At 55.2% G+C, this 24,069-nt stretch overlaps 1 protein-coding gene across 5 annotated transcripts in view; it reads right to left on the bottom strand.

The window, feature by feature from the left end:
* The window catches only part of LINGO1 (leucine rich repeat and Ig domain containing 1), a 202,745-nt gene that overhangs the window by 120,068 nt on the left and 58,608 nt on the right, over positions 1-24,069 (bottom strand). For 3 of the 5 annotated variants that reach the window (XR_010947028.1, XM_067754333.1, XM_067754305.1), the window contains 2 exons: positions 4,668-4,751; positions 3,075-3,122 (listed from right to left, as the gene is read on the bottom strand). The gene's annotated coding sequence lies outside the window, so the exon portion shown is untranslated. The remainder of the gene's footprint in view (positions 1-3,074; positions 3,123-4,667; positions 4,752-24,069) is intronic. The other 2 variants (XM_067754315.1, XM_067754294.1) reach the window with 1 other exon arrangement.

The following is a 24,069-nucleotide window of genomic DNA, read 5'->3' as shown; positions in this document are numbered from 1 at the left end:
CACAGAGACGTTAGGAAACTTGCTCAAAGTCACACAGCTCACAAGCAGTGACAACAGTATGAACCCAGGTGGTCTGGCTCAGAACTTGGGCTCTTAACTCTATACTTTTCTGCTAAGTCCATCCCCCAGCACCACAGAAATGCCCATGACCAGAGATCTGGTGGGGAGAAGGGAGAAGGCCATGGGGTCTCCCTTCTGTGCTGTGTTGAGCTGACTGAGGTGAAAACCAAGGAAACAGAGCAGTATTTGAAGCAGAGACACTGACTTCTTAAAGCTGAAAATTACATCCCCAAGAATAGGATGTCAATTAGGGCATAGGCCTGACACCCAGCCCCATCATTCCCCTGTTTTAGAAATGAGGGCAGTCACAGCTTGGGTCTCATCTCAGACCCACATGAAAAAGGCCAGTGAACTCTGGCAGCGATGATAGAATCGGGGTGGGTGCCTGGCAAGCCCACCAATCCAGCCAAGACCCTTTCCCCAGGCCTCCTGCGCTCTTCTGGGGGGGGGCCCAGGCCTCTTCCGGAGTGGCCCTCACACTTCTGGTCCTCTCAGATGAGTGGACACCCCTTGGTGCCCACGTGGGGCTTCACGTGGGGCAGAACATTGGCCAAGGCTGGCCACCACCCACGCCCAGCCTGGACTGCAGATGGAGCCCGTGCCCTGGTGTGACCTGCGGAGCTGCGGCTCCTCCTTCTGCCCCTGGACAGATGCTGTTGTAACTGTGGCTCCCAGACTTGCATAATGCCTCCCCGCCAGGCTCCCCATGCACCACACACACACACACACACACACACACACACACACACACACACGCTGTGATCCAGGCTCCCCATGCACCACACACACACACACACACACACACACACACACACACACACACACATGCTGTGATCCAGCACAGGTTTCTTCTATTCCAAAGATTTCTCGGGCCATCCCACAGTCATAAACAATCAAACACGCATCGGATGCCAGCTCCAGGTGTGCCAGATGCCATCCCTTCAGGTCTGTGGTCAGCCTCGTGGATTTGAAGCTGCCCTTCCCAGCCTACCCTTAGTAGCATCCCTGCTACTGAATCCCACGTCTGGGACAAGCGCCTGGAGCTTGCTCTCAGTCAACTGAATGGGGCTAGAGCCCACTCAGCCACCCAAGGGATGGCGGGCTGGGGAGGGCAGCTAAGGGCAGTTACTGTGGGCTAGCTCCTAAGGGTGGGGACAAACTCTAAGCAGAGGGGCTGTCAGTGTGCAGGCACAGAGGAGAGGGAAGTGGGTCGTGTCTAGGAAGGATAGATGTGCCCCGGAGAGGGAACCTGAGAGAGCAGCAAAGTGGCTTCATCTTGCAGCCCCGCTGATTGTGGCCTCCTGGTCCAGACAGGAGTCCAGCTCCCACCCCACATACCATGGCTTCTCTGGAGGGCAGACCCCAACCCCTGGGGGCCTGGCCAGGGGACATGGTGGCCAAAGGTGTGGCCTCTAACCATGCCTCTCCCCTTGGGAGGCCCCAGGCTGGGAGGAAAGGTGCAGAGTAGTGGAGAGTGATACATAGACTGTGGGACTTGGAGGGAGAACCTGAGCCAAGTTCTACCTTGGCCGCCAGGGTCCATCCCCACCTCTCAGCTTCGGCTCTAGGCTCCTTTCCACCTCTAGGAAGGGAACAAACTGCTCCCTCTCATGAGTTGTTGGTAAGATTAATGAGCTAATTAAAGTGTGAAAAATGTTTCTTGTAGACTTAAAAGAGGTGATCAACCATGGCAAATTAATAACAATTAACACCCCTCCTCCAGGCAGTCTGCCTGGATTGGGTCCACTGGGCACAGTTTTCCCTCGCAAGAATGGCAGGAAGCCTGCGCCGGCCTTCGCAGGAGTGTCTGAGCCGCTGTGGGCTGCTCTTCTCTGTTCCCCAGAGTCCTGCAGACTCTTCCCGATAACCAGACCCACCCTGTGCCCGGCCCTGGGCTCTGTGTTCACAGAACTCAGTCCATGAGGCAAAATAACTGGTGTGTCTTTTAACATTTACTGAGCATCAACTGTGTGCCAGCCTCTGTACCAGTCCTTCTCCATACAACACAATGCCCGGAAGGATACACTGGGAGGAGCCCCCTTTCGGAGATGAGGAAATGCGGAGGAGTGGGTCGCACAGACAAGGGGGAAGCCAGAACTCCAGCCGGTTATCTCAGTTACCCCCGTCCTGGGCTGTGTAGCAAGGTTAGGCTGCCAGACGAGGGTGGAGAGCCAGGGAGGCCCGCCCTCAGGTCCCCCACTGCTCCCCACTGGCTGCTGCTATTGCTGTGGAAGGCTTTCGGGGGGGAATGGTGCCACCTCCCCTACTTCACACCCCTCTGCTCCCTCCTGTGTGTGGAGGCGAGGCTGACTCGGCAGACACACTTGGGCCCTCTGACGCCAAATTAAAGCCAGAACCCTCTTAGAAATCATTCACTCAGCAAAGCCTCCTTGGAACTGCAGTCCAAGGAGACACAGGGAGCTGGGGGGAGGGAAAGCACCTGCCCCGAGACCTGCTGGGGCCTGCCTGTGCAACCCCTCATCAAACAGTGTTCCCCAGACCCAGGAATCGTGTCCCCAAAATGCTCACTCATTGAAGAGCACGGCCAGGCCCCCAAAGCCTGAGCTCGACCACCTAGAGCACCTACAGCCTAACTTAGACCTTGGCCTGCCCCCCACAGGCAGGCCCACCTCCCCTGAGTGGCCCACAGCTCTGCCCCCTGCTCAGTGAGGGGCCTCCAGGGTCCCTCCAGGGTCTCACTCCTGGCTGGTGCCTCCGCCAGCAGCCCCCAAACCCCAACAGCACCCATAACCCTGACCCCTCAGACCAAGGAGCCATCCTCCTCTTTTCTTCCCCAAAGCTGATTCCCAAACCCTTTTTTTCACCCTGCAACTCAACAGGACCCCCAGGAGCATGGCTGGAGGAGGGCAAAGGTGGGCTCCAGGAGATGGAAGAGGAGAAATGGTGGCAGAGAGGGCCGAGCAGAGGGAGACAAGGCCCCTGGAACCTGCCCTGCATGCACACACCCTAGGGCCCAGACTCATCCACCAACCCAGACAGCTGCTGCTGCTTACCTCTCGGGGGTTAGCGTGAGCGGGCTCAGGGGCTCTTCAGAGGGACACCTGCAGAGACAAAGCAGAGAAGGGGTGAGACCGCAGTCAGACGGAGACCAGCAGACTCCTCACCCACAGGACCCATCTGGCAATCAACCCCACCAAACCTCTGCCCACAGCCCGGGACAGAGGGAGCAGCAGACTGGGCAGCCAAAGGATGCCAGACTCACTCCAGGGTCAAGAATGCACTTTCTATAAAGCAAGTACCTGGCTGCAGCTGGCTGGGGAGGGGCCTCAGGAGGGATGGAGCTGGGGGGAGGGGTGCTCCCTGTGGCAGGCCCGAGTGCCCATAAACAGAGAGCAGCTGTCTCCACCTCGCCATACCTGTGGGCTCTCTGGCCCCTGGACACACAGGACTAAACCTCAAATTCCCCCTCCTGAGGCCAGATGTGGTGGCCACAGGGAGCACCCAGGCCCTCTCCTTCATCTCTAACTGGGACCTTGACATGGTCATCTCAGCTTTGTCACTGGCTCGCCCCATGACCCTGGGCCGGCCCTTCCCCTCACTGTGCCTCGGCTTCCCCATCAATACAAGTAAGTGCATCAGAGTTACCTGGAGGGCTTAGGAAAACATGGCATGCTGGACCCCACCCCCAGAGTTTCTGATTCAGCAGGTCCAGGGTGGGGCCTGAGAATCAGCATTTCCAAGAAGCTCCCAGGTGCTGCTGCTGCTGCTGCCATTTGGGGATCACACTTTGGGAACTGCCAGTCTAGATGTGTCTGGCCTGTAAAGTGCATAGTCCACACCCTCAAGGAGTTCATAGGCTGACTGAGGAGACCACACTCATGTGCACACACGGCTGATTCAAAGCAGCCACCGCAGGTCAGCTTATATTGAATAGATCCGATAGGTGTGGGATATGGGCCAGTACAGTCATGGAAGGCTTCCTGGAGGAGGTAGAGACTAAATTTACTATCTTTACATATTGTAGTCTTATCACTATACAAGTAATACAGGCGTACCTTGTTTTATTGCACTTCACAGATATTGTGGTTTTTACAAATTAAAGGTTTGTGGCAACCCTTCATCGAGTAAGTCTGTCAGCACCATTTTTCCAACAGCATTTGCTCACTTCATGTCTGTGTCACATTTTGGTAATTCTTGCAATATTTGAAACCCTCCACCAGCAAAAAGATTATGACTCACTGAAAGCTCAGATGATGCTTAGCATTTTTTTAGCAATAAAGTATTTTTTAATTAAGGTATGTACTTTGTTTTTTCAGACACAATGCTATTACTTAATAGACTACAGTATAGTATAAACATAATTTTTATATACACTGGGAGACCAAAAACTTCACGTGACTCACTTTATTGCAATATTCACTTTATTGTGGTGGTCTGGAACCAAACCCACAATATCTCCAAGGTATGCCTGTACATGAAAGCTCTCTCTTGTTAAGAGCTTCAAATACAGGTATTTGTAGGGTAAACATGCTCTCACTCCCAACCACATCTCCAGAGGTCCTGACTGCCCGGCTGGTGTGAAACTTTCACTATGCATTTGCACAGACATACAGAGAGGTGCACAAGTGTTTACATAGAGAACAAACCTGCAGTTACGCGCCAGAGAGTATGGTCTCTATGCTGGTGTATAATCGCGTTCCTCACAATAGATTCTGGAGATCTTTCCCTGTCTGTACATAAAGATAACAATAATCACTGCTTGTACTCACTGAGCACCTACTATGTGCCAGATACTGGGTTGAGCACTGTGTGTATTAACCCATTTAATTCTCATAACAACCCCGCCAAGACGGGTGCTGCCATTAGCCTAATTTGTAGATGAGAAAACCAAAGTGCAGAGTAACCTGCCCAAGAACGCCCAGCCTAGGGAGTGGCTGAGCCCATGAAGCGCCAGTGTCTGTGCTCCAAACAGAGCCCCACTATGCTCGGTGCTACGTGGAGGAATTCCACGTGGTGAGCATACCCTCACCTACGTAATCAGACCTCCCAGGATGAGTGCTTAGGGGGTTCCAGTTTCTTATTTCAAACATTGCCGGAAAAAAAGCCCCTCTTTGTACACACGTATTTCTAAAAAGCAGGTCAAAAGGTATACACATTTTAAATTTTGATACTCACTGCCAAATTGTCCTCCAAAAATGTCCGTGCCAGTGCCAAGCTGACCACTCCCTCAGGTGAACACCTACTTAAGAACAATTCCCATTTACTGAGTACCTACTAGGTGCCAGATGCAGTAACATCTGGGTTGTCCTCTCTATTTTGCAGATGTGGAACTGAGGCTCAGAGAGGTTAAGTTACTTGCCCAAGGTCACACAGCTGGTAAACAGCATATCAGTTTGCCTCAATATTATGAAGGAAGAAAGGGAAGAAGAGGAGGGAGGAAAAGACAAAGGGAGAGAGGGAAGGAGATTCCTCAATCCACGTGCCCTTCCATCTTTCTGCTCCCTTTTATAGCAAAACTCAAGAGCTCTCTCTACTAAGTGTCTCATTCTCCACTCCCTCACCTCCTGCTCTCCCTCACCCCCTCTCCAATTGTGCTTCCATCCCCATCACCCCACAAAACTGCTCTTATCAAGGTTCCCAGAAACCTCATTTTTGCCAAACCCAGTAGTCACTCTCTGACACAGCTGACTGCTTCCTCCATCGGGAAACACTATCTCTGGGCTCCCAGGATTCAGCCTCTCCTGGTTGTGCTCCCAGGCTTTCCTCCCTTCTTACCCCACCCGCCTCCAAACATCCGAGGTCACAGGGCTGGCCGGGGCTCTCTGCTCTCTCCTATCTATGCATTCCCTGGTGGGTCGGACATGTAGCTTTAAATCCCAGCCACGCCCCCAGATCTCTCTGCAGCCCCAGCCCTCTCCTGAGCACCAGCTGCGTGAATCCGCAGGCCTATTTGTCATCTCCACTTGCTCATCTAACAGACCTGCCCAAAAGAGAACTCTTAATTTTTATCCCCCAAATTATGTCTCCCTCAGCCTTGACTCCTCTCTTTCTCACCCTACACCCAAGCCATCAACAAACCGTGTCAGTTCAACCCCAAAAACACATCCAGATCCTGCCCACTTCCCTGGCTCATCTGCTTCCGCCCCTGTCAGCCCTTGCCTGGATAATTGCAGCAGCCTCCTGCCTCCCCAGGCTCCCTGATCCCACCCTGGCCCCAAACTATCAGGGCAGCCACATGATGGTACAAATGGAATCCTGTCACTCTCCAGCCATAGCAAGGGCTTTCCATGGCAGAGAGAATCAGTCTAGACGCCTCAAAGCCTACCCACTGCTCAGAACTCACCTTTGACCACAACCTGGCCCCCTCCCACACTGGCCAGTTTCGGGGACTCTGTCATTGTTGCTCCTGCTGCCCAGAACGCTCTTTCCCCAGACCTCCCTATCACCCTGGTCAAATGGGACCTCCTTTATCTTCCCTGGTCATCCCCATGCACCCCAATCTCTACCATCTTTCATAGACTTTATCCCTACCTGACGTTATCTTACTGATTTAGTCCTTGTTTCTCAGGGATCTCCTCATCATAATACAAACCCAGTTAGGCAGGGAGGGACCGTGTCCATCTTGTTCAGCTCTATATCCACCTCTCGCTATGTGCAGTACTCAGCACATAGCAGACACTCAGTAAATATTTGTTGAATAAATGAATAAAAGAATGAAGAGGCAGAGGCAGCTCTATCTGGCTCCAAAGCCTGTGCTTCTATTTTCTACACAGTCTGCTGCCATATGAAGTGGGAAGGAGCCGGAAGGCACACCCAGCAGGGCAGGACCCTCTGAGCAAAGGCTGGGAGGTGGGCACAAAGCTGGGACAAGGCCAGCTGGAGTGGCGGATGCACACTCAAGAGCAGTGGGGCCTGAGGCCTCCCTGGGATGCCAAGCCCAGCAGCCCCACCCCAGGTGGGAACTGGGGCTCTCACACCTGCCAACCTGTCCCATTCAGGAGGGAGCCTTGGGGGGCAGCCGGCAACTGAGCATGACTGGCAGGGGGCCAGGATGCCTGCCAACAGCTGGCACTGCTGCTTGGCCGCCAAGTAATCGTGTTAGCCAGCGGAAATTGGTCCAGGGAGCTTTTTCCTTCGCCTCCCATTTTCATTCTCTTCCCTTCCCCCTTGGAGCTGCAAGACTCGGAAGATTGATCTTTGCCTGAAACAGAGGAGATAACTCGATATAATGAACTCTACTGTCCCTCTTGCTGTTTGGAGGTTTTAAAACATTTTAAAGGGCTAGGGACAAAACAGCTTGTCCTCAGGGCTCTCTGGGGCTGCCCATCCTCCCCTGGTAGCCCCCACCTCCGCTCATGCCTCTGCTCATGCCCCTCTCCCAATTCTCTATCTGCCTCCTTCCCCCTTCTTTTTCCCTTGGGATGCCTTGATGGAACAAAGGTTAAAAATATCCCCTTTCTCTTGCAGGTTTTAAAAATAATTTCGGTGAGGTCAGGGCTGGATCCGCCAATCGCCCTGTCTCCCACTGCCCCGCCCCTGTGGCTGCCCCCCACTCCCCAGAGTCACCAGCCAGCCTGGGGGTGACAAGTTGGCTCAGTCCACCTGTTCTCAGAGCATTTCCAAAGGGAGCCAGCGAGGCCCCGGCCAGAGATGGCTTTTGTTCCAGCAAACGGCTCTTTAAAGAACCGCCTAATGACACACAAAGGACGCAAAGCTCTATCTGGGACCCAGGTTTTGCCCCACCTCACTGGAGGTGCGTGCCTCCCCCTACCCAATCAGCCCCACCGTCCAGCCTGGGACTCACAGCCCTGTGCCCCTACATACATCCACATAATCAATCGACATTTATTGAGCACCTACGCTGTGCCAAGCATTGGGCTGGGAGCTGGGGATGCAGGGGACAACCAATCCCTTCTGATTCCTGCCCTCAGTGGCCTGAAAGCCTGGCGAGCAATCAATGGTCACACTGATGGGGGGGCAGGGGGGAAGCCCACTCCACACTGGGATGAGGGGTCTCTGATCGCATGGACAGTGGTCAGGGAAGGCTTGCCTGAAGAACTGTCCTTAGAGCAGAAATCTACAGGACAAGTAGAAGATCATAGGGCGGAGGGTGTGGGTGGAGGGCTCCAGGCATTATAGGGAGGGTCTGCTCTCAGGAGGATGCCACCCAATAGGGGTGGGGGGAGGAGTTCTCCCCCAGGGCTCTCCACCTGCAAAGGGAGGCCAGATCCCATGATTCCCTACCTGGCATTCAAGGCCCTTCCTAGCCTGGTCTCTGACCCCAAGACCCCCTCATCTCCAGCCTCCCCTTTCAAGGTACAGCTCAAGTGTTGCCTCATCGGCCCCAGGGCAGGAATTTCTGCTCCCTCTGGGCTCCTACACCCGTGCTCCTCCCCATGCCAGCCTCCTGCTGGATGTTACAGGCCCACCTGCTCACACAGGCAATGCTGAGCAGTCTCTGTGTAGCCGCAGCCCCGCACAGAGCCAGGAGTGTGTGCCAAGTAGAAGGGAGCAACTGGGGACACCATCAGGTTCCGACTCAGATCAGGGACAGCCGAAGGTATCAGAGAGAGCTTCCTGAAGAGGTAGGTCAGGGCTCTGAATAAAGAAGGATTTGGACAATATAAGGGGGGTGGGCGGGGGATCCAGTAACCAACAAGGACCTACTGCATGGCACAGGGAACTCTGCTCAATGTTATGTGGCAGCCTGGATGGGAGGGGAGTTTGGGGGAGAATGGATACATGTATATGTATGGCTGTGTTGCTTTGCTGTGCACCTGAAACTATCACAACATTGTTAATCTGCTATACTCCAATATAAAACAAAAAGTTTAATAAATAAAATGAAAAAAAAAAAAGGTGGGTGGGTGGGACTTCCCAGGCTGTCCAGCGGTTAAGACTTCACCTTCCAATGCAGGGCGTGTGGGTTCAATGGGAGCTAAGATCCCGCATGCCTCGAGGCCAAAAAACCAAAACAGAAACAATATTGTAACAAATTCAATAAAGACTTTAAAAATGGTCCACATAAAAAAAAAAAAAAGGGACTTTCCTGGTGGTCCAGTGGCAAAAAATCCGCCTTCCAATGCAGGGGACGCAAGTTCAATCCCTGGTGGGGGAACTAAGATCCCACATGCCGCAGGGCAACTAGGCCCACGTGCCACAACTACTGAGCTCGCGCGCCTCATCTAGAGAGCCCGTGTGCCGCAAACTACACAGCCCACGCACTCTGGAGCCCATGTGCCACAACTAGAGAAGAGAAAACCCGCACGCCACGGCCAGAGAGAAGAGACCCATGCGCCACAGCTAGAGTGAAGCCTGAGTGCCACAACGAAGAGCCCACGTGCCACAACGAAAAGATCCTGCATGCATCAATGAAGATCCTGTGTGCCTGCAACTAAGACCCGGTGCCACCTAAATAAATTAATTAAATATTTTTTTTAAAAAAAAGGTGGGGGGGATCCAGGGCGGCAGAGACAGAGCAGCTCAGAAAAAGCCCAAGGAGGTGGGCACCCAAAGACTTGAAGCCTGCCTAGGCTGATCTCTAAGCTGCAGCACTTAAGAAGTCAAGTTGGAGAGGGGGAAACTGAGGCTCAGAGAGCAGCTGCTTCCACTAGGCTATGCAGCCAGGCAACAGCGGCAGGCAGGATGCTGTCCAAGGGTCCTTAAGCAGGCACTGTCCACCAGCACCCATTTCCAGCACCCTCGACCCCCACTAGAAGAGCTCACGGACTAGTACTCAGGCAGCTACCACACCATGTGGCCCATGGAAGGAGGATGGGAGCCCGGAGAGCCCAAACCTGAGCTAGGGAGGCAAGAGGTACCTGAAGTGGTTCTCTAAGATGTTTGCTGGGCTAAGAAAGGCACTCCAGACGGGAGTCATCCTGGGCAAGGCCCCAGAAGAACCTCCGCCAGATTTGCTTCCCTGCCCACACCCAGGGTTTCTGGCCTGGCTGGGCTCCTGGGAACATGGGTCAGCCCACTCAAGCCCGAACCTTGAAGAAACCAACCCCTTCCCCGCCTACCACCACATTGCCCTGAGAGGCTGTTCTGGGAAACCCGTAGCCAGTCTCAGGCTTCCTGTCCCCCACTTTTGGCCCTGAGGTCCCAGCCCCCTTGGGTCAAGGACACAGCAGAGGCTAAGGGCTCTTGCCCAGGAAGGTCCCTGACTACCCCTCCAGCGTCCCCCAGGCGGCCCTGGAAACCAAGCCACGGCCCCTACAGATTGCAGTGTGGCTAGCCTCTCTCCCCAGGGCCCACCACCACCAGGAAGAAACGGAAAGGCCCAGCCTGCCCCCGTGGTTCTGCAGGCGAGTGGCTTCCCGCCTCAGCTTCTCCAACACGGCCCCCTGGGGCCGCGGGCTCTGCGGGTCTCAGGCTGGTTGGAGGTACAGGAAGCTCAATGTAACCAGCCCAGCCCCGCTGCTGGGGACTGAAGCCCTGGTCCCATACAGACCAGGGAAGCCTCACCCAGAAGGTCCACACACAAGGCTTCCCAGGACCTCAGCTGAACCCAGAGAGGAAATCAGCGTTCAGCTAGAGGGGGGAGAGAGTCTGGTGGGGGGAGGGGCAGAGAGCGGCTTGGGCCATACTCAGTGGGCAGAGCCTGGATGTCAGGCGGATGGAAATATTGGGCATCAGCCTCTGTGCCCAGTAGCTTCATGGGTTGAGCCAAGCAGAGGAGTAGGGCCTTCAGCCAGTTACTGGCAAATGCAAGGCTGGACAGAGGGGCCACTCCAGGGGAGCCGGCTGACCTGGCTCAGCCCCCCAAGCCCAGCTTGGGCCAGGCCAGAAAAACTGCCACTGGGCATGTGTGGAGCTGAACGTTCTTTCCTAAGCCTCTGAGGGGTAAGAAGGCCCAGGCTGGTCCCCCAACCACGGCCTCCGGCCAGCCCAGCCAGAGCTGGCCCTCCCTGTCACTGTACCCGCGGCCTTTGGGAAGCAGAGTCACAGCAGACAGGGTCTTGCAGAGCCACCATCTGGGTGGCTGACACAGCAGCTTACCTACCCTCCCAGCAGCCCTCTGAGGGGGCTGTGAGCATCCCCCTTACAGAGGGGAAAACCGAGGCTGAGTAGAAGACACAGAGAATCCTGCTCCCAGCCCAGTGATGAGAGAAAAACCAGATGATGGGCAAAATCATAACTTTTATCCAGCCCATCAGAGAGCTGAGGTCACAAGGCAACCAGGGGAACCAAACTGCAGAGGATGACAAGCTGCTCCAAGGAGAGTGGGACACACAGGCGGCTTCACCTCTGGCAGAGTCGGGAGGAAAGGGTGCTGTCAAAACAGCAGGTGAGGGCTTCCCTGGTGGCGCAGTGGTTGGGAGTCCGCCTGCCGATGCAGGGGACACGGGTTCGTGCCACGGTCCGGGAAGATCCCACATGCCGCGGAGCGGCTGGGCCCATGAGCCATGGCCGCTGAGCCTGCGCGTCCGGAGCTTGTGCTCCGCAACGGGAGAGGCCACAACAGTGAGAGGCCCGCATACCGCAAAAAAAAAAAAAAGCAGGTGAGGGGCGCTAGAGCCCGCGAGCCACAACTACTGAGCTCAAGTGCCACAACTACTGAAGCCCGCGCGCCTAGAGCCTGTGCTCCGCAACAAGGGAAGTCCCCGCTCACCACAACTAGAGGAAGCCCGCACGCAGCAATGAAGACCCAATGCAGCCAAAAATAAAATAAATTAAATAAATTTAAAAAACAGGTGAGCAGAAAGCAGCGACAGGTGGAGGAAATCGCAGGGGCTGAGTGTGGATCAGCATATGACCATCTAGATCCCACGGTCCCAGACAAAATGGGGGTTGGCCCTCCCCACCAGCTTGTTTCCACAGCCGCTCACAACACTCATGAGAAAGCGTGGGGCACAGTGGGAGATGGAAGAAACATCCCTCAGTGCGCAGACAGAACACCAGCCACCTCCCCTCCCTGCTGACTCGGTTGTCCCCCAACTGCCCGCCAGCCTTCCCTGCCAGGAGGGGGTCTCACTAGGGGATTTGGGCAACCCCTTCTCCTCTCTGGGCTCCTTCCCTTGTCAGTCACGTCCATCACGACCATCACCTTTGCTACGGCCCACAGGGTAATGAGAGTGGGCCTGCAGGGAGCCCAGGGACCAGGGGAGGGGAAAGAGAGCACCAGGGCCCACACCTTCTCTGTGGAAGGGGGAGCATGACCCCGATACCCCGAAAGCGGAGTTGAGGGGCAGAAAGGGCACAGATTACTGGGGGCGGGGGTCAGAGCTGAGGCTTCCTAGCCTCACGCCTGTGCCCTGTGCCCTTCCTAAAGGAGCCCCAGCCAAAGGAGGGTGGGCAGGGTCTGCTCCATTCCTTCTGAAGGTGGTCTACTCTGGGCAGGGAGTGGGGGTTGATTTTCGTTTCTCTCTCCTCGAAGAACCTTTAGACAGTCAAATTATAGTTCGATATAAAAGCAGAGGCAAAGACATCAAGTTCAGGAGTTATTCTCTTCTTAATGAGCAAGTGGGGAAGACGGAGGGAGGCAGGAGAGAGGCTGAAGATTTGCAGTGACTGAAGGTGGGGGGCAGAGTAGAAGAAAAAGCCCCTAGGCCACCGCTCTGGGGGAGGGCAGCGGCAAGGCAGGGAGCTGGGTGGGCATCGCAAAGGCCAGAGGGGATGCTGCTGTGAACCTGGGGGGAGCCGGCGTGTTACCTCCCAGCCAGGCAGGAAAGGTGGCATCTGAGGAGCTCATGCAGTGAGCACTGCACGCTCCAGGAGTAAGTGGGGAGCCCACCCCACTTTCTTTTATGCAGCCAGACAATCAACAAGTATTTCTTGAGCACCTATTATATGCCAAGCCTTGAGGGTCCTCAGTGCAAGACAGACAAGGTCCTCGGAAGGGAAGAGGATACATTGTAGGCAGGCCTGGTCCAACACCTCCAGGGAGGCCTTGACACTGGTTGTACATTGGACCCATCTGTCAGACACCGGGAAAGCCCAGAGTAGAAGAAAGAGCAGAGGTTTGGAATTAAACAGGCATTGGGCTGAATCCTAAACCTTCATCACAAGCTGTGTCCATGGGCAAGTCCCCAAGTGTCTCTGAGCCTCAGTAAGAAGAACGATAGCAGCTAACTTTTATTAAACAGTTACTATGTACTCAGATTTGTTCCACAGCTTTACATGTATAAACTCACTTAATCAGTACAACACTATGAGGTAGGTACTATCATTTTCCCCCTTTCCTTGGAGGAAACCAAAACACTGAGAGGTTTAGTGCCTCTCCCAAGGTCACACAGCTAGTAAGTGCAGTAGCCAGGATTCACAGTGGGGACAGCCTGGCTCCAGAGACTGCACCCTTAACCACTGCATCATGGTCAAGAAGCTGTTCCCAACAGAGGCCTTTAGCACTGTTCCAGGCATTCCACTATAATCTAGAATTATTGCCACCCCAACCTGTCTCTGCCCACTGAACTCCTATTCACGCTCTGGAGCCCATCTCAAATGCCCTCTCTGCAGTGAAACCTGACAATTTCTCTCATACCTAAGGAGGATTAAGGCTCAAAAAGATGAAGTGGCTTGTCCAAAGTCACTTAGCTGGGTGAGGGCAGAACCTGCCATATACCACACGCACCACATGCCTCTAGCAGGGATGAATGTGGGGATGCTATGTGAATGGAGGCCAGCATACGGTCACCTAATAGTTCCTGGGCCACCTGGGAAGGATGTAGAGTACCTGAGCCTGAAAGAGCAGGAGATTATAAGACCTGGGAACAGGATCAATCAGTTAGTCAACAGCACTGCCTAGGCGCCCTCCGTAAGGAACATGGGTATGAATGAGGGATCTCCTCCACTTCGTTCCATGGTCTCCCATCCCTCCCCCAACCTCAAGGCTGAAAGCACCTACTCTTCTCTCCACCTTTCCAATTCCTGCCCAGCTATTTTTTCAGGTCCAGAACCAGTACTGCTACCTCCTCCAAGAAGCCAGCCCTGATTGTCCAGCACCCTTTAGAGCACCTTGAACCTGCAATCTAAATGAAGACTAAAGCAGATCTAGAGGGTTGCCCCCATGCCACGGGGAAAGGGCAGTCAGGTGTAGAAGCATGTCGGGTGGGGAGGAGAACACTGCCTGGAGGATAACAAGGCACCCTACCCTGCAGGAGACTCAGGCAAGACACTGCACTCGCTGGCTTGTTGGATGACACCATTCAGTAAGAAACAAATCCCGAGACCCGTTCGCCAGGTGAACTGGGCAGGGGCGGGGGTGGGGGGTGGGTATCCATCATACACATGCTTAATGAATGTGCCGGTCGCAGCGGATGGCAGCACGTACATCTGCCTCCTACCCCTCTCCAGCTCCTTGTGCTCTGGGACCACCCTCTTCCCCCACCCTCAGGCTCAGCCCTTTCCCTAAGCTTTCCTAGAATCATGGACGGAGGATGCAGAGATTAGCTGGTCCAGACCAAAATTCCCATTGCACAGACTCGAAAACTGAGGCCCAGAGAGAGCAGCAATTTACCCAAGGTCACATAGGAAGGCCAAATGTAGAACCTGGACTAGAGCCCAGGCCTCCAGCCAAAGCCCACATGGCCACTCCCTTAGACTCAACTCTCCAGGGACTTCTCCAAACCCTCCCTGCCTTCAAATTCTGCTGAGTCCACCCCCATCCCCAGGCTCAGGGCACCTCCAGAGCACCAGTCCTGGATCTCTCTATCCTTCTGTTCCCCTCGTCTACCCATGACAACATGGCCACACCATGGCAGGCACCCGGGGCTCATGGCCACTTCTGGTAGGACTGAGTGGATGAGGGTTCACAATGAGTCAGAGTGGGAGCACAGGAAGGTCCTGAGGGTCTGCATTAATGACCAGATAAGACCCATCCCCAGAGAGTCTTCCCAAGGACCGTACCCCCAGGTTCCCTCCCCCGGGGTTAATCACTCCTGCTGTTTGCCTGTTAATTATTCTCTGCCTGGTGACCCCTCACTTCCTAGAAGAGCAGAGGTCAGGCTGGCCCTGGCTGCATCAGAATGTCTACCAATTCCCAGGCTGGGCTTTCACCAAGCTGATGGGCAAGTACGCTCGGAACAAATCCCTCGATCAAATTAACGAGACGTTGATCTGCCCTCTGCCCGTGAGCAGAGCAGAGGGAGCCTTGGGGAAGGGGGCTGGAGAAGGGCCAGAGAATGAGGCTGCACACGACACAGGAACCAGGCAAGCCCCCACCCCAGCGTCTCCCACAGCTGCCACCACACCTGAAATGTCACCGTTAAAGGGAAACATCGTTCCTTTGGGGTTCAGAGGCATTAAAGTCTCCTATTAAAGTGAAAATATCCCGGAGAGAAATCACACCCCCAGTCATTACCCAGCTCCACGCATCAGCAGAGGAGTGGGCGGAGGGAGGGGGAAGCACCGAGAACCTACTATGTGCCCAGTGTTGGAGGCGACACCGAGGCTTAGGGGCCAAGTGGCTGGCCGGACGCCACTCAGTCTGTGGGTGGCAGGGCTAGGATTTGAACCCAGAGCCAAGCTCGCTCCTTCCATACGATCCAGACAGGGGCTGTGGCTGCCTCCCTGAGACTCCCTCTGGCAGGATGAGCTGCTGCCCACCCTCCCACGCCCAACAGCCCTGCAGGGCTTCAGGGCAGAGCTTCGCTGGGCCCCTGTGGGTGTGAAAACCAGGAATCGAATCCTTCTAGGACAGGTACTCTGAGCCCTCCTAATGAGGTGTACTTTCCACACTATCCCACCCTCTGGACAGGCCACCCCCTACCCCCACCCCTGCAGCCACCAGTTTACCACCGAGGAAAAGGAACTGTCCTCGGAATCAGGCGACCCAAATTCTAATCATGTCCCTTAACCTCTCTGGGCCTCAGTCTCTCCATCTGTAAAATGGAGAGAGTAACACCGTCCTTGCAACAGCACTGAGGGGACTCCCTGGGAGAAGATCTGGAAGAAGCCCAGCCCCTAGAGTAGCCCCCTCTGCCTCCATGTGTAGCCACCCCACTTGACTTCCTGCAGAGCCCAGCCCTCCTGGAACTCCTGGAACCCTGAAGTGGATGCCACGAGAGGAGGGCTCGGGCCCAGTGAGCAGAGCCAGGAGGACACAGGAAGAAGCAATGGGTAGAGAAAGGCCGGGTCCCTGCCCTGTCTTCCCAGCCCCAGCCCAGGTCCCCCTGGTGGTCCTGGAGGGAGGTCTGGGCCCAGCATCACCTGCCTGGCCCAGTACAGGGCTCCTCTGAGGCCCCTGCCTTTCCTGCCAGGAAACAAGCACAACTCCATACGCTGGGCGAGGCCCCAGTGGGCACCCCTCCACAACCGTGTCTCTGGGCAAGTCTCCCTGACGCTCTTCCTCTCACTCAGTCCTCCCACACCCTGGCCTCGTGGCCCGGAGGAGGAAGCAGGCTCAGCGGGGGCTGCTGGATGGCCCAGAATCTCCGCAGCTGAGCAAAGACTGGAGAAGGGAGGGGTCTCTAGCTCCTGACCTATTGCCAGCCAGGTCTGGGGACATGGCTCCTTAGGAATGGCTCTTCTTTGTCCCCTCCCACAGCCACTTCATTGGCCTCCTCGTTGCTGCCCAGTGAGGCTGCTCCAGCTCCTCTGGGGTCCTCCCACAAGACCACCCATCAACCCACCCCACACCAAGCCATCACCAAGGGGTCCTCTGAAAAAAGGGGCATGACCCCAGCTACTTACTGGCCCTTGAGTTAGTCAATCACCTTCTCTCTGCCATGAGGGCTGTCTGGGAGCAGCCAGAGAGGTTGAAACACAGAGAAGTGACCAGCTTGGGGGTTGGTGAGGGGAGTAAGGAGGGTATAGGAACACGCGTTAATTAAGCACCAGATATGGGGCAGGCTTGCTCTATTTCATTAAATCCTCCTAACAGCCCCTTATATTATGCCCACTTTACAGATGGAGAAAGTGAGCCTCTCCGAGGTTAAGGCACATGGCTTAACTTGGGATTTGAACCTGGATCTACCTGACTCTCCATTGTTCCCCTGACCCCCACCCCAGGTGCTGAATAGACACCATCAGATGGACTAACCGCCCTGGCGACACAGCTGGTGCCATTTCCCAGATCTCCCTTGGGACAACCTTGCCAGTGACCCCTTCCTCCCTGACCTCAGGGTCAACAGCTGGCCTGGCCGATCCCAGGGTTGGAGGACGCCTGCTGCCTTCCTGTGGGGCTGTCTCCCTCCCACCCTCCTCTCCATTCTCGCTTACAAATGAGAAAGAAGAATAGAATTACACTTTGGCTACACAAGACACAGAATTAGCAGGATTAAATATAAATAGCTATTAAAAGTGCCTTATAATTAAATTCATTTTCCAGTTATTTGTTTTACACACACACACCCGCCCACACTCGTGCACACACGCATGCGCTCCAGGCCGCAGCTCCACACAGAGTGGGTGTCAGGGTCCCAGCTGCCAACCAGCCTCCTCCCTACTGTTGCCTCTTCTTTGGAGTTCTGGTGCCTGCCTCTCTCCCTCTTCCGCCTCTCTTCCTCACCCCCCTCCCTGGCCCTGTTTCGGGTCCCTCCACGGAAACCACGGCCACTGCTGTTCCCACGTGCTGAGCCTACTATGAGCCAGACACCTGACACCGTCACCTCCTTTGTTCCATCCGAAGATACAGTTTTCATTCAATAAATATTTGTCGAATGCCAAGTACTTAACATGCACGATCTCATTTAATCCACACAATGACACTCATTCCTTCATTAGACAAGAATTAGTTGAACACCGACTACACGCCAGGGTCTGGTAAGTGCTAGCAATACTTCAGCCAACAAGACCGGAGCCTCTGTTCTTGGGAGCCCACTTTGAAGAAAGCGCAGAGCCAGAGACCAGGCCAGGTGATGGGAAAGATGCAGACGTCACCTGAGTTGGGCCAGGAGGAGGTCAGGTGGGACGGGGATGCACAGAGTGGGTGTGTTGGGGAGATTCTTCCCACTGTGAGCTCCTCGAGAGCCAGAGTGTGTCCCACCATCTCCCTGTGTCCAGGGGAAGAGGTGGGGCACAGAGTGGGCACGTCATTCATGATTGTCAGCCTAAACTGACCTAGCCAGGTGTGAGCCCGTCTCTGCCGCCTCTCACGCTATGCCCTCGAGAGGCCCCTCCTCCCCTTTAGGACTCAACTTCCTTCTCTGTAAAATGGGAGTAAACCTAGCCCTGTCTACATAAAGTACAGAGGTGAATACATGTAGAGAGCTTTGAACTGTGCCTGGCACATAGTAAGTGCTCAATAAGGGCTAGTTGCTTTTATGACTACCATTATTACTACGATTACTGCTGTTACTGTTAACCATCTCACCTATGGAGTTGATCAGTCACGATAGGAGAGAACTTAGAAAAAGCGTCATAGAGATGGGAAGGATTATAAGACCTGAAATAGTGGGGGTGGGGAGGATGCCCTGAGAGGAGTACAGTGAAAGTCTATGTGGAAGGGGTCACACAGGGAAGGAATATTTCCAGCTAATCCCTGGAGGGCTTCCTGGAGGAGGGAGCAGTGCTTTTGGCCTCTCCATCCCAGCTCCTTCCCCTCTGCTCTCTTGGCCTGATCTTCAGCTCCTTCCCATGGGAAGACCCCAGCTCCAGAGCCTGGACTCTAAGGGAAGGGGCACTTCAAAACCTTCAGCCTTTGAATCCAGCCATTCAACCAGCCCCACTGCCTCCTGAACCCTGGGAAAGGAATGAGAAGAAAACCCCATCCTTCTAAGGGATCAGATGGCTAGGAGGAGGGCACATGTGTCCAAGATGAACAGGGTCTGAGACAACGCCAAAGTAAGGGCATGACCCCAAGCAGTGAACTGTGAGGCCACCAACATTTTCTAGTCCCTGCTGTGCATCGAGCACTCTGCTCCATCATCTCTCTCAGGCTGAACAGCCACCCTCTCACACAGTGGTACGACCCTGGCCCCTTCTTCGGAGGAAGAGACTCAAAACCCAGAGAGGTCGGCAGTGACTTGCCCAAGGTCACAAGACCTGCAAGTCGGGGATGGATAGACCCCAGATCCATCTGATCCAAGGCCTTTCCTTACCCCCATGCTGCCCCTGAACCAGGCAGGCTCTGCTGGGGGCCACAGGGCCAAGGAAGCAGTGCTCCTGGACTGCCCACCCTACTCGTCCCCCGCAGAGCCCCTGCACTCAGCCAGCCCCAGGAGCCCAAGAGTAAAGGCTTCTTGTCCTCAAAGTAGGCAGCTGAGCTTGTTAGCACAGACTCTATCCTTTCCTCAGCGAGGACATTACTTCATTATCCAAAGCCAAACATAGCCCCACGGTGTCCAGCAAACACTCTCAGGCACCTGGCAAAAGCAGCGCAAATCGATGGGCAGCAAGAGGCCTGCTCTGGCCCAGTTTCCACACAGGGCTTTGGGGCTCTGTCCCATCTTTCTGACAAATACCAGGGAAGAGAAAGGAGCCTGTGTCGGATGAGAAAGATTACAGGTCGAGCAATAAGACACAAAGACCCCACAGACAACCCACACCTATTGTCACTTCCAGACGAAATCGGCCAACCCCAGGTGAGGGAGGGAGGGTGGGAGAGGTGGGGGTGGGATTCTGGTAGCAGGCCAGGCTGCAGCACCGGAGAGCCGAGTGGAAATCCCGCAGTGTCCATGGTGATGGACAGCCTTCCCTTGTGCCCACAGGCCAGAGACCAGCCCCTCAGCAGGGGCACAGCCTACGTTCTTAGATTCATCGCTGCCACCTGCCCTAAGCCCATTGGATGGGCTTCTCACCATCTCCCCCACACACAGGTGGCCTCACGCCAGTCCCCTCTTCAGTGACCATGTGCTTTCCCCCTCCTTTCTGTCTGGCCAGAATTGGTGCCACCTCTCTCAGGGGCCTCTCTGACTATTGCATCCTGCAGGGACCTGCTCTGCCTCATGGCTGGAGCACTTCTCACAGGCCCCACAGAATCAGGCACACGGTTCTGGGGTGCCTGTCGTGCCCAGCTCTCGTTGCTGTGGTTGCTGTTGATGTGTGGGTCCTGTTGTGGGGAGAACAGAGATCTGGCTGCCTCCATCTCTGCTCCATCGTTGAGCTTGGAGTAGAGACAGGCCCACGGTAGGTGCCTGATAAGCGTTGATTGAACACTAGGAAATCCTCCTAAAGCCTCCCTGCGCTGCGACGGGGGACACCTGGGGAGTTTAGAGACCAGTGCTGTAGTCAGCTCTCATGCTAAGCTTCTGTGCGCTCTGGGAAAAGTCACTGGCATCCTCTTGGCCTTGGTGCTCTCACCTGACAAAGCAGGGCTCGAGTCAGAAGGACAAGCTGCAGGAGACGGTGAGCCCCAGGCTGAGCTAGGTGCTGTTCGTGGTGCTGAATCTGGGTGTGGCCCTCTCTGAGGCTGGTGGGCAGGAGAGCTGAACCGAGCCCAGAGACAGAGGACTGGAGGGAGGGAAGGCAGGCACAGCTGAGAGACAATTTATTTGGACTGCTGGCTCTGGGCACTGCCAGGGTCTGTCAGCATGGGGGCCACATGCTCAAGCCTCAGCCATTGGGAGACCAACAGTCTGGCCAGGGACCCAGAGTCACACTGAGAACACCGGTGGAGGAGAGGCTGGAAGCACACGCATCATAATGTCTCCATAAACAACGTAGGCAAGCCTCGCAGGCATCGAGCTTCCCAGCCCAGAGCGCCCTCCCAGGCACTGCCACACTCCCTCCCCGCACACCTGAGGCGGCACAGGGAACCCCTTATGGACCCGCTTAAAAGAAGAGGCAAGTAAGGCTCGGTTCCTGGACGCTTCTCACTTCCAGAGTGTGAGAGGCTACTGCCGGATCCCCTCCTTCTCCAAACTGGGCCAGGTGCCTGTCTTCATGAGAGATGAGACAAAGAAAGCATTCGCTCTGGAAGGGCGGGCAGCAGGCCCAGAGCTGGGAGAGAAAGTGTGAGCAGGGAGGGGTGGGGGAAGGGAGGGAGGAAAAGAGAAAGGGAGGGAGGGAGGGAAGGAAGGGAGGAAGACAGATTCCACTGCGATTGAGGAACAGATCTTAGCAGGGCCTTCTGCGGGGCCAGCGACCGTCCGCTTCTGAATCATCTCTCCAGCAGAAACTCCATAATTATGGGTAATAACCATCACTCTGATTTGCACACATTGAGCACCTTTCAGCCTGAGATCTCCAAGTGCTTTGCCAACATTAATTAATTCATTAGGCATGCCTGCTTCCCTGGGCCAGGGTGACATGACGCCCCGCCCAGCAAAGCACAACTGACTCGGCTACTCAGCCGGTGGGTGGCAGTCCCAGCATGGGCACATGTTGGGTGTCCTGGGGGAGGGGCTCTGAGGAGGAGAAGACTGCAGAGCGGCCCCTCTGGCCCTGCATCCTGGCTCAGTTGCCCCCCTCAGAGGTCGAGTCCCTGCCCCGAGGCACAGCTTCCCTGCCCCAGCCTACTAGAGGACCAGGGCCAGAATTGTCCGGCGCACAAAGTCGCGGAGCCTCAGCTGTGCCCTCAGTCACTGGAGACCTTGGGAAACTCACAAGCTTCCAGGAAATCGTTTCTTCACTTGTAAAAAGGGGCCCGGGGTCTCCAGCTGCTAGGGTGGTTGTGGAGATCGCGGCAGGCAATGTGGGTGGGAAGCATTTAGACCTGACCAGGGTTCTGCAAAAGAAGGACGCTGCTTCACCCTCTGCCAGCCTGGTCTGTGGGAAATGGGACCAGATGGTCACAGATGGACGCACAAACCTTCCCTACTGGCTAGGACCCTCCTACGACTATACTTGGGCACTCAGTCCCCTTCAGAAACATGGAGACGCCCCTCACTCCTCACTCAGTCCTGCCCCTATTGCCCACCCCAGGCCCCGTCCCACAGTGGCCTCAGTGTCGGAGGCCCTAGGGATCTGACTGGGAAGGAAGCAGTTCCCTGAAGGCCAGGCTCAGAATCAGGGCCAAAAGGGAACTCAGGGGTCAGCAGGCTGTAGCCCCAAAGCAAGGCCCTCCCCAAAATCAAAGAGGGCGGCCAAATCCAAGTCATGTCCTCCAGGTCCTGAGAGTGCAGATGGGAAAAACTGAAGCACAGAAGGGAGACGGATACAAGCTTTGAAGTCCCACCTGGCATCGAATCCTAGTACCACCATTTCTTTGTGCTGTCACCTAGAGCACGTCACTACCTCCCTGAGCCTCCGTTTCCTTGTCTGGAAGATGAAGTGGTAAAATACCTTGGCTAACAGCACTGCCTACACGGCAGGTGCCTAACAAATGGAGCCGTTGTCATTAATTACGCTGCAGTTATGCTGCCTATTTAACACCTTCCCTAAGGTCACATAGAAAACTCCATAACTGGATCCTGGCTTCACCTCACAACTCTTTACTGAGCATCTACTATGTGCCAGGCACTCTGCTGCCCACCTCTCCAGCCCCTCTGCTTTGTACACGTCCTCTGCCCAGGTGGTTGGCTTCCTCCCTGGGGAGGCAAAGTCTCAACTGCAAGGAACATGCGAGTCCACATCCATGCAGAAGGGCTAGGGTAGGCCACCTCCTGCCCCCCACCACTGGCTACACCCTGCCCAGCTGGGCCCACTTCCTTCCTTGACGGGTCCTGATTTCTACATGGACTTCTCCTCATATGGTGACAGAAGATGACCCCTCACGTGCAAAGAGTGCTTTACAGTTATAGAGCCCATGGTCCCCTTGGGGTCCATGAGGAACTCAGGGTCCAAGAAGCTCAGACACTTGATACCCACACTCACAAGCACAGTCCCACATGCATAAACACTAGCACACAATGACACAATCAGGTGTGCACTGTCATACACACAATCACACGAAATACATGGTGACACACACCCATGGACACACCCTCTCACACAGAGCTACACAACACACACTGACACACAATGACAACTACACACCCACGAACACACACCATGAAGGGGAGGCCAAGCCAAAGCGGTGGCCCAGGCTCAGCACGGCTGGTTGGTGAGGCAATGAACACAAGACTTTTTCCCTCCATCTGGGCATCTAACTGGTTTCCCGTCCTTCTTCTGCACATTTTCATCACGGTCTTAAGAACACTTGTGTCAACACGCTAACTTGAAAGATGATTACAAAAGTGCCGCCTCAGGGGAATGTGCCCAGGGCACTGACCCTGCATTCCCCTATTTCCACCCACACATCTTCCCCCACAGGGCACTGGATGGCTCTACACGTGTGCACGCATGCCCAGTGCTCCACTACCCGCACACACTCACAGGCACTGCCTCTCCTGCACACTCACCCGGGCTCACACATGCTGACCTTAGGGACACCTCGGAGCCCAGCCCTAGGGAATGGCCCCACTTCTGCTGTGCAGGTCTCCCCACACATACCTGCAGCCCCTGCACCCGGGGGAGTGGGCCAGAAACCCAAGGAGTCCCTCTATCCTTGAATAAGGTGAGATGCTCAGGGCCTGCTGCCTCCCTCCTTGGCCAAGCCACCCTCCCTTCTCCCTCCCCAACCAGTGTCCCTGTCTCCGGATCATCTCTTCCAGGAGGCCTCCCTGGTCCCCAGGAATCATCTTGGCTTGATGTTTGAGACTATGTCTTCGAGAATGGCCTTCTCAGGCAGTCTGCCCCGGGGTCTTGGCTGTGGGCTGACACGGAAGGAGGTCCAAGCCTCTGGAACAAGAATGGTTGTGAACCACTCTTGCGGGATGGTAGGGTGCTTCCCCAGGCTTGGGTTCCTGCCTCGCGCCCCCAGACTGGGCTCCTTAGGCATCGACCATGCGTAGGGGTTGACTCCAGGGACAAGGCATCACAGGGGAGGGGCGTCCAGTCAGCCAGAGCAAATCTGAGGTGGGCATGGGAGCACCACATCGGCAGAGACTGGGCCCCCATAGACCTTATGGTGGTCACTTTCCATCTTTGTACCTCAGTTTCTTCATCAGTCAATGGAGATATTGTGAAGACCAAGCCAATGTGCTTTTGATCTAAAAATGCCATGTAGGTGTTAGGATCTCATGGTGTTTTCCTGAGGGGTGTCCTCAGGGAAATCTTTTATTCCCTTGACCACACAGGGTCCTCAGTGGACCCTGAGCCACAGAGATGTCCCTTCAAGTCCCCAGAGGAGAAGAAAGAAGGTATGGAGACAGGGTAAAGAGAGCCAGCAAGGGGCGGGAGGTTGCC

Source organism: Pseudorca crassidens, chromosome 1, assembly GCF_039906515.1.
Source record: "Pseudorca crassidens isolate mPseCra1 chromosome 1, mPseCra1.hap1, whole genome shotgun sequence".
NCBI classification, from domain to species: Eukaryota; Metazoa; Chordata; class Mammalia; order Artiodactyla; family Delphinidae; genus Pseudorca; species Pseudorca crassidens.
This window is presented reverse-complemented; position numbering and strand designations above follow the sequence as displayed.